Below are 8,817 nucleotides of genomic sequence, written 5' to 3'. Positions count from 1 at the left end.
CAGCGTTTGTAAGATTAACACTCTAGAGAGGCAGAGAGAAGTCATAAGGGAAAGGAAGGGATGTTAACCAGGCTAGGCCTAGTAGGCTACCCTGCACTGGGGAAGGGGGAAAGAGGATTGAAAGAGGAGAAGAAAGAAAGAAGTTACGCACACAAGGGTTCATCACTCATTCAGTCACAGCAGTCATACAGGCTGGTGAATATAGAGTGATGATGTCACATCTAAGGAATTGTTAGCCAACTCGGGCAGGAATCGTGTCAGTTTCTGATTGAGAAGTACACCTAGCGTCCATTTGCTTGAGATGTTCACTCAGATAAAATGATACTCCCCCTCCTCCCCCCTCCCCCCCCCCCCCTCAGAAGAGAAAGGCAGCGTGCTTACGTTTTACAAGTCGTTTTTGGGAAAGTTCAACTGATGCTTCTGTCTTGTATCTTTAACTACAGTTTTTCTAGCGTAAAAGAAAATTTAAAAAACGAGTGGATGAAATAATAATTGAATAAATAAAGTTCTGGAAGAGGAAGGTACTGTCGTGCTCAGTTTGAGGTACAACGCGGAAGTGTGTGGCAAAGCAGCCGCGCGTTGTAGCTCATACTGAGCGGGATAGTATGCATAACTGACATAAGGTAGCAGCGTCGTAATCATTAGTCATACCAAATAGGGGATTGTTGAAACGTACTGTTTCTTTCCTACTCAGAAGCTATAGGAACGGGAGGCATTCTGGAGACAAGCGTTGATTGTCAGAAAAACCTGAACAACGTCGCCTGCCACAATGCCGGGACTCTCGTGCTCTCAGTTGTAATGCCTGTGATAATGCTAACGTCGTTTTTATATTCTTCCCCATTTTTTTCTTACATGTGTCATAGATAGACTAGAATTTCAATAGACCCAATTTTTCATGCAATAGATCTCTATTTCACGCCATATTACGTACCATGATTCATTTTTTTTTACTGCAAACATTACAGTATTTTCATCATTTGAGTGACACCACTATGTGAACAGAAAATTGCGGGCCCCGCGCATCACCACCTCCGAAACAGAGCACAATATGGAGCAACGCCGCACTTTTGAGTCTAATACAGCAATAAATAAGCAAGATACTGCGAAGAAAAGCAGGCGGAAAGGTTACCGCGACACCATCGGATGACCGGAAGGGACTCAATTCCAGTGCCCCATATAGCGAACTCTGTGACGCAACAGGGAAGATGGTCGGCTCCGCGCAAATCTTTCGCCTGGCGCGTCGAATCATTTTTCCCCCCTACTCGGAAACAAATCTCTATTTCTTTGGTCACTCTATATAACTTACCTCCTATACTCTACTTTCACCCACCTTTCCCCCCACATCCTTTTTCGCGCCTTCCTAACCCGCCATCCCTAGCTGTCCCGATTGGAGGGAGGAAACGACTCAGGCATTTCGCGCCGGCGAAAAAAGAAGCATGGTGTTTATGTGCGCCACGACGCGGCAGAGTGCATCGCCTTCGCGTCCCGCGCCGAGCGAGGCGAGAATGGGGAAATGGGGAAGGCGAGTGGCGAGGAGGAAACATGAGGGCGCACCGCGAGGGGCGTCGGCGAAGCGGCATTCCCTTTCGGAAATTTGTCATCCGGAAAAGATATCTTTAGCAGGCTGGTATCGATCACGGTGCGCTCTCTGGTGTGCGGTGGGCTGGCGGAAGAAGGGGGAAAGGGGGGAAGGCGGGTGGTGTCTGTCCGAGACGCCCCGGAAAACAGAGCTGGTGCGCGTCGAGCGGGGCCGGCCGAAAGATGGGCTTGGCTTTTGTTCGCAGCGCGAGCCTCCACCGACGTCTTCCCGCGCCTGCGTGCGGGCGATTGCGCTGGCGTCACTGCGCATACTCACGCAGAGAGCACGGAATGCGATTACCAGACAAAGATAGGAAGGAAAGAAAGGGTAATGGCAATAAAGTTAACCAGAACGTAAAATATCCGGTTTCCTTTTCTGGCCAGAGAGTCACGGACCTGACGAGAAAGACCTAGCACACTATTGGAAGGGAATCGCAGCGTGCCACTACCTTTCTACCATTACCGCCCCAGCTGCATGGCATCTTTGAGCGTGCTACGTTTCAGCAGCCAGGTAGGCAGCTACCGTGCTCAGTAATAAAAACGCGACACTCGGACCACATGGCAGCCCACGCTTCTTGTGCCATCGTAGGGCGCTGTGTTATCGCTGAGGGACCAGATACGTCAAAAAAGGCTTTCGCTTTCGTTCTATACCAGAATTGATCAGCGCGGTGTCCGCAGCGTCCAGCGCTGGCGCAAGAACCGTCGGCAGCAGCGCGCTCCTAGTATCTCGTTTCAATCACTGAGCACTGCACATGTGCAGCGCAGCTTAGTTAAGCACGAACCTACGTATGTATAGAGTTCGCCCTACAAACTCGGCAGCTTGTCATGCATCACGCTTGTCAGTCAGAAGCAGCTCGTATGCGAAGTTAATAACTCTCACCACCAATCCTCTCGGAAGGGACACGGCAATATATTTATACGACTGCCCAACCACTTCGAAATTGGCAGTAACCACAGCGCGAATGAAGCAGCGCGTTCAACGCACCAACAATATCACAGCGTACCTATGTACACCGCTGTCGTGAACCGATGGAGCGCAGCAGCTTTGCTCACCTCCTCGTTGAGTTACATTTCGACAAAGGAATTTGTCGTAATTCGCCAATTCCCGATTGTGCTCACCGGATCCTGACTTGCGACTTCGCCTAATATCTGATCTCCCTCCCGTCGTGGAACAGCTTTAGTATGTCGCATGAGAAAACAATATATCATCTATGATTTCGCCGCAGTAGCGCTGTGAAGTGGGCGAACAATGCAGTGAAGGTACTGCGCCCCGCACGTTTCACGCAAGTGTGTCCTCCGGTGATAATTGCTTTCTCGTTGACTAGTTCGTAGCGGTACATGAATTATACATTAAATTCATCCCTAAATACAGAATAAAGTGTGCCTAGAAAGCGTCCCTACCGTGCCTCCTTCGTGTCCACACCCTCACCTATTGACGGGTTAAGAAAGTGGACTCTTCGGAGAATACCGCTCGACCTCAGTTCTGGAAAGACCGCGGAACGTGCGCCTTGGCGAATCGCAGTCGTGAGGCCTCGTTCGCAGCAGCGAGGACTGTGCCTTTGCTCAGTCATAGCGCTTCGCTGGCCAGCACTCCTGAGGCTTCGCTGTATGGTAACGTTGGAGGCGCCTACATGCAGCAGCTGCCGCGCTTCCGTCGCAGATTGACATGGGTTCTACACGACTGAGCCGACTGAGCTACTACGAGCGCGCGTGGCTCTTGGCAGACGCCCACGTGACGCGTCAAGAATGCGGCCTTCCTTCATTAATCCTTGAATAATCCTATTCACCGTTTTCAGCAGCCTCGTCACTATGATGCCCTGTGGAGCGCGGCGAATATCCCTTGAGTGAATGTATGATTATATCTCACCGCTCTTTTTCGGAAACGCGCTTCATGGCCAGAAGATACAGCGGCCTTTCTGAGTAATGCAGAAATGCGCATGAACAAATACTTTTTTTCGGACGCAGGGTTAATAAGTGAGAGTGTTGTGTGTCACTGAAACAAAACGCCCAAAACCAGAACACGCATGCGCGGCCGGAGCCCAGCTACCGACCGCCAATGAACTTCGCAACAAACGCCGGCGGAAGATAACACAATTTCAAGTTTATTCATAACGGCGGTATTGCGTAGCGCGCGATTGCAGGAAAATTGACAGAACAGAAAACAGGGATTTTACGTGTCAAAACCGCAATTAGATTATGAGGCACGGCGTATTGGGGGACTCCGTAATAATTTCCACCACCAGGGGTTCTTTCTCTTGCACCTAAATCCAAGTACACGGGTGTTTTCACATTTCGGCCCCATCGAAATGCGATCGCCGTGGCCGGGATTCGATCCCGCCACCTCGTGGTTAGCAGCCCAACACCATGGCCACTAAGCAACCACGGCGGGTACAAGGAAGAGTAAGGAGCGTAAAAATCGGAATACTCACGACATCGCTCGTCGCAACTGGGTGCTACGACATCGACTCCCGACCATCGCATCGCGTGAGTCATACGAGAAAGCCTGAACGCAGACGGGTTGAGAGCCATGCGGGGAAGACGAAATTTAGGGGGCGCGAGTCGCTCGAGTGACTCCGCCGATGGCAGCCGTATGCAAAAAGCTCTCAATAATGTTTTAACGTACCGCTACCACTCTACCGTTGGCGCTGCTGCTTCGGCGAACGGTCACATTTTCACGGCTGTGAATTCGCTTGCGCGCGTGAAGCTGCCAGCAGTAGACGGTGTCGGAGTGCTATTTTTTTTTTCTTTTCAAGGTGTCCCTGCAACGCCTGTCGCAAACGCAGACATTTCTTTGTTTTCACTTTTTTGCATTCGACGCCGCAGACGTGTAGTATCGCACTGCACTTCGAACCGCATGTAACGCATCTCAGTGGAAGGCTTTGGGCTGACTTTGGTCCATCTCTAACTCGGAAACATAGACTGAAGCAGGTTTTCACGCCTGCTTTAATGTGCGTCAACGACAGTTTTTAAATTCACTTGCGTTTGGAATTGCGTCCTCCGTGGCCGAGGATTGATGCCGCCACCTAGTGCTAAGCAGCAGAGGTCCGTAGCCGCTGAGCCAAATGAGATAGTATGTTGAGATTTATGTTGGATCTACGATATCTTAGAGGCGCCGTATTCAACGGTTTAACTAACACCGACATCCGCTCTGCTGCACGCTTTTAGCGAGACAATGCATGAACCACAAGTGTTGCACAACGCCGCCTCGCTGGGTGCCCCTCGTGTTCGGGTCTCATGCACCGTTGTTTGCTTATCCGTGCCGGGAGCAGCTGCTCCCTGAGGGATGAGCCTCAGAGGTTGTGTACCGAGCCGCCAGCTCGATCGCTTTTATTCCCTGGGTAACGCGACGCTTTCTTTACTTTGCGGCCGAGCGCTGCGGTGAAAGCATCCACTTGGTTCTCGTCATCCTGTCTCTTCTGGGCTCTTTCTTTTCCTTCGCCTTTTCTTCTTCTTTTTAGTAGTGTTGACGCACAAAAATGAAGTGGATGCCGCGTTTTCGCCGCTTTTCACGCGGCAATAAGAAGTAGCGCAGCTACGCAAGATCGTCCTGGAGCCTCCATATGACATCCCCCCTGGGATCTCGTCATCCAATAAATAACGACAAAGCTTCTCGCGCTATCGCGCCTCGGGTACCTGACAGAGCAAACCCGCATTCCGTCCGTTCGAGGCTAAATGGGATTCTAGAAAGTGGTGAATTTGGTGAACGCGAGAAAAGTTGCTTTCGCTTCGGAGAAACCACGCTTCGAATGAAACAGAAAAAAAAAAAGATGAGAATGAATTGCGAGTCGCGGTGAAGCGCTCATGGCGAAATGTATGCTATGACACCCACCCTGTACGTCACTTGTCGCGGTCTGCAATGGCAGGAAAATCAGCTAAAGAGAATGGGACGCGCAAGGATGAGAACCGGCACGGCAGGCGCTGCAGGACAGCTCCAAAAGATAACTGAAAGCGTTCTTCAAGAAGCGATCGAGAGGAAAGAAGAACACGAAAACGAGAAAGAAAAGCAGCGTATGGTGCCAACGGTATGATGATGGCAACGCGGGTTTTGTGCAGCAATTTTGTTCATGTTCAGTCGTGTCGCTAGGCTTTCCAAGTGGCTGCCCCTTTATCTGCATCTCGCTACCGCACCCCTGTTCGGCGCAGGTTCATTAATCCACGTCCTGTCACAGGTTAAGTATAAGATGCGTAGCAGTGTGCGAATGTATGACGTAGTAACGTAAAGGTTTCTCAATGCCAAGCCAAGGCTTACGTATATAATCTGTCAGATAATGGCTCTATAACGCACCGCAGTTTGAGTAATGAAGCCGTGTTTTTTAGAACATCGTTGACGTAAATTCGGCTATTGTTGAGTCATCCAGTTTTTGAGGATATGTGGCCAGTTACGTACCTTTCATTGCTAAATGTACAAGATCTATGTAATACGACATTTCTTTTGTTTTTGAGTATTTGAACGATCAAACGCTTCAACTCCGGATGATCAATGCACGCCTTGGATGCGAAATATTTTCAAGTCTAGCCAGAGCAGCAACAAATGGGCAGGAAAGCGTGGGAGTGGTGTGACGGGGGGAGAGGAATCATTTCGACCAAAAGCAATGAAACGAACCCGTGATTTTTTTATTGCTGTAATACATTTTGAATTATATTGTGGGGTCAACATTCCGCTTGCAGAGATCAGGTAAAGACGAAATTTTGATCCATTGATGTTGTGATGAACGGACGATGGCATCCATCGATGGGTATCGCTTACCGTTTGTACGGCACGCCGGCAAGGGGCTATAGCAATCGTCTCTTGTAGAACATTCAGACATCTCAGTGACCTCAACTCCTATAACTATGCTGTAATTCATCAAAACCAAGCGAGGGATAGTGATATTTGTTCGGTACTCGCACCCGATAAGACTGTTAGCCGCAGCCAAGACATTCACCAGCGAAAAATATGCCTCTTTTGCTAGATACCTGAATCATGGTGCATATTTGCGCTCCTGACAACAGTGTATTCATTATGACCGTAGTTTGCAACTGACCTTAATTGAATTGAATTTGAATCTATTTGCAGCGAACACCAACAAAGGCAATGGTGCGGGTGATCAAGAAAGAAAAGCTGCTTACAATAGCTTGAGCAGACATAGCAACCACAACTCTGTACATTTGTGTACAGATCATAACTTTTCTTCGAACGTGTTTTTGCAGAATAAGTACGCACTTAGAAAAAGCTATTCAATAAAACACTATCATCCGAAAAGAAATGAATTAGAAGGACAGAACCTCCTATTATGTCAAAACGCTTCTCTTTCAAATGAACTCGTTATATAGCGAGTACATAAAAAAAAACAACCGGGAAAGCACAACGTGCTGTATACGAACTAATAAACCGAGCCTCCAGTTCGCCACACCATTTGCAGTGCTTAACTTTTTCTCTGCATTCTTTCGAAAAGCGAGCTCACCGCGGCCATACGACAAAGGGAAAGAGATGAACGCGCCAACGACCAATGAGCACTAATAAAGCAAGCCGCAAAGCGAAGCAGACTCAACGAATAGCAAAGCCAATCAATTCGCGCAGCCGCTGATTATGCGCCGCTGTTCACTCCCCCGAGAGCCACCGCGCTGAACCTCGGGCACGCCGCGTGGGCTTCGCAAAAAAGCGGCAAAACGAGAGCGGTGAGGCGCGTTACAACAACAACAAAAAAAAAGCAAACGCAGCTCGGGAATCCGAGCAATTGGACGCGACGAAACCGAGAGAGAGAAAAAAAAAAGAGCAAGAAGCTTCGGTCGCGCGGCCTGAAGCTGTCGTGCAGCTTGACGCGAGCGCATCGCATTTCGCCGACGTCCGCCAGCATCGACTCACGGCTGATGGGATCGGCAAACAAGGCGTCGTCGCCGCCGCCGCCGCTGTGCAAACGAGCCGCTCCAGAATGCTGACGTTCGCCGCACGCCGGTGTCGTCGAGTCGAGCCCGGGACATTTCGTTTCGCTCTCACACACCAACGTCGGCGCCAGGGTTTCCGATGGCTTCGGGAGGGGTAACCGTGCTGCTTCCACGGTTTCTTCTCTCGGCAACACATCGGAGCTAGAACGTCAACGCGCGCGCTGGAATAAAAAAAAAAAGAAACGTTTGCCGCGCTGGCGTTTTGAGCTAATCACAGAGGCCTTAGTGGTGCTGTGGGCCAATCAGAGATGCCAGGATGGCAGGTTTGTAAACACGGTGAAATTTGATAGTCTAGTCCGCGTAGCGCTCCAGCTTACAGCGCTTCTACCAACGAGCACACGCGCGCGCGCGCTACTTCTGAACTCTACGTTCTAAGTTGCAGACGACACGGGGGAGCGGTAAGGGTATCTGACAACACAAGCACCGTCATGCAATAGGGTGCTGCAGATCGCCCTCCCCCCCCCCCCCTTCCTTTTTCTGTCCCCGTACTTGCGCTGTGTCCACCGTGGAACCACACTTACGCATGAGCAAGAAGCTTGTCTCAACGCGGTAAATCTGTTTCACGTGTTGCGAATTACCTGCGATATTGGTCACAGCTGCCGCGAAAACAGTTTCTGCGTGTTCGGACTTGATGAGAATTTTCGCACTTGTGCGGCGTCTTAGCAACGGCAGCGCGGCAGTAGGATGTGCTGGATTGTTTATTCATAAATGAATCACTCGGTACGACATAACTTCAACATCCATTCTTAGTAAAGGGAGGGGGGTGGGGGGGAGTTGTCACCCATAAGGCATCTGACATTGTTATGCATTATTGAGAAAATCTAATTCCGTGGGCCTTCATTCTGAACTTTCGTCTGTTTCCCCGAATAGTGGACGACACTTTATATGTTGGCGTTTCAGCTGGAAAGCAGGCTCACTAACGGAAGAGTGGTGGTCGCTCTAAATGCGAACATCTGAAACGAATCTAACACTGCAAACGACGCGTCAGAGCATTTCACATCGTAAAATCGCGAGGTTCTTTAAAGTAGGCTTTAGGTGAATTGCATCGTTTCGCCCTCCATCTCATTCTACAAAGTTATTTGCATTGCTCTTTCTCTCTCGCGCCATTTCTACATTTTGTGCGACTCACAACGTGGCTCTTTGACGACCGGTGAATAGCCGCTGTTTTCGTGCTCTCGTTGTCGCTGCGTCATTGTTCAACAGAGTACCTCGGTGCACACGTTTGCATGACGTTTTACTTCATTGTGCCATTGGCAAAAGCCCATCCAGCATTGCGAAAACAGTGAGTGAGTGAGTGAGTGAGTGAGTGAGTGA

At 49.8% G+C, this 8,817-nt stretch overlaps 1 protein-coding gene and 1 long non-coding RNA gene across 5 annotated transcripts in view; one reads left to right on the top strand and one right to left on the bottom strand.

The window, feature by feature from the left end:
• LOC135906328 (uncharacterized) overlaps positions 1-7,827 on the bottom strand; it is a 9,192-nt gene extending 1,365 nt beyond the window's left edge. Inside the window, exon 1 of the long non-coding RNA XR_010565699.1 lies at positions 7,424-7,827. This is a non-coding gene — a long non-coding RNA (uncharacterized lncRNA). The remainder of the gene's footprint in view (positions 1-7,423) is intronic.
• The window catches only part of LOC135906229 (cubilin-like), a 255,316-nt gene that overhangs the window by 169,096 nt on the left and 77,403 nt on the right, over positions 1-8,817 (top strand). Inside the window, exon 1 of one of the 4 annotated variants that reach the window (XM_070539153.1) lies at positions 3,989-4,062. The exons of the other annotated variants lie outside the window; for them this stretch is intronic. The gene's annotated coding sequence lies outside the window, so the exon portion shown is untranslated. Of the gene's footprint in view, positions 1-3,988; positions 4,063-8,817 lie in introns of those variants that run through there. 4 annotated transcript variants of the gene reach the window in all.

The sequence above is a fragment of the Dermacentor albipictus genome, chromosome 5 (genome assembly GCF_038994185.2).
Source record: "Dermacentor albipictus isolate Rhodes 1998 colony chromosome 5, USDA_Dalb.pri_finalv2, whole genome shotgun sequence".
NCBI lineage: Eukaryota > Metazoa > Arthropoda > Arachnida > Ixodida > Ixodidae > Dermacentor > Dermacentor albipictus.
Note: the sequence above shows the minus strand (reverse complement) of the source record. Positions and strands in the feature narration are given on the sequence as shown.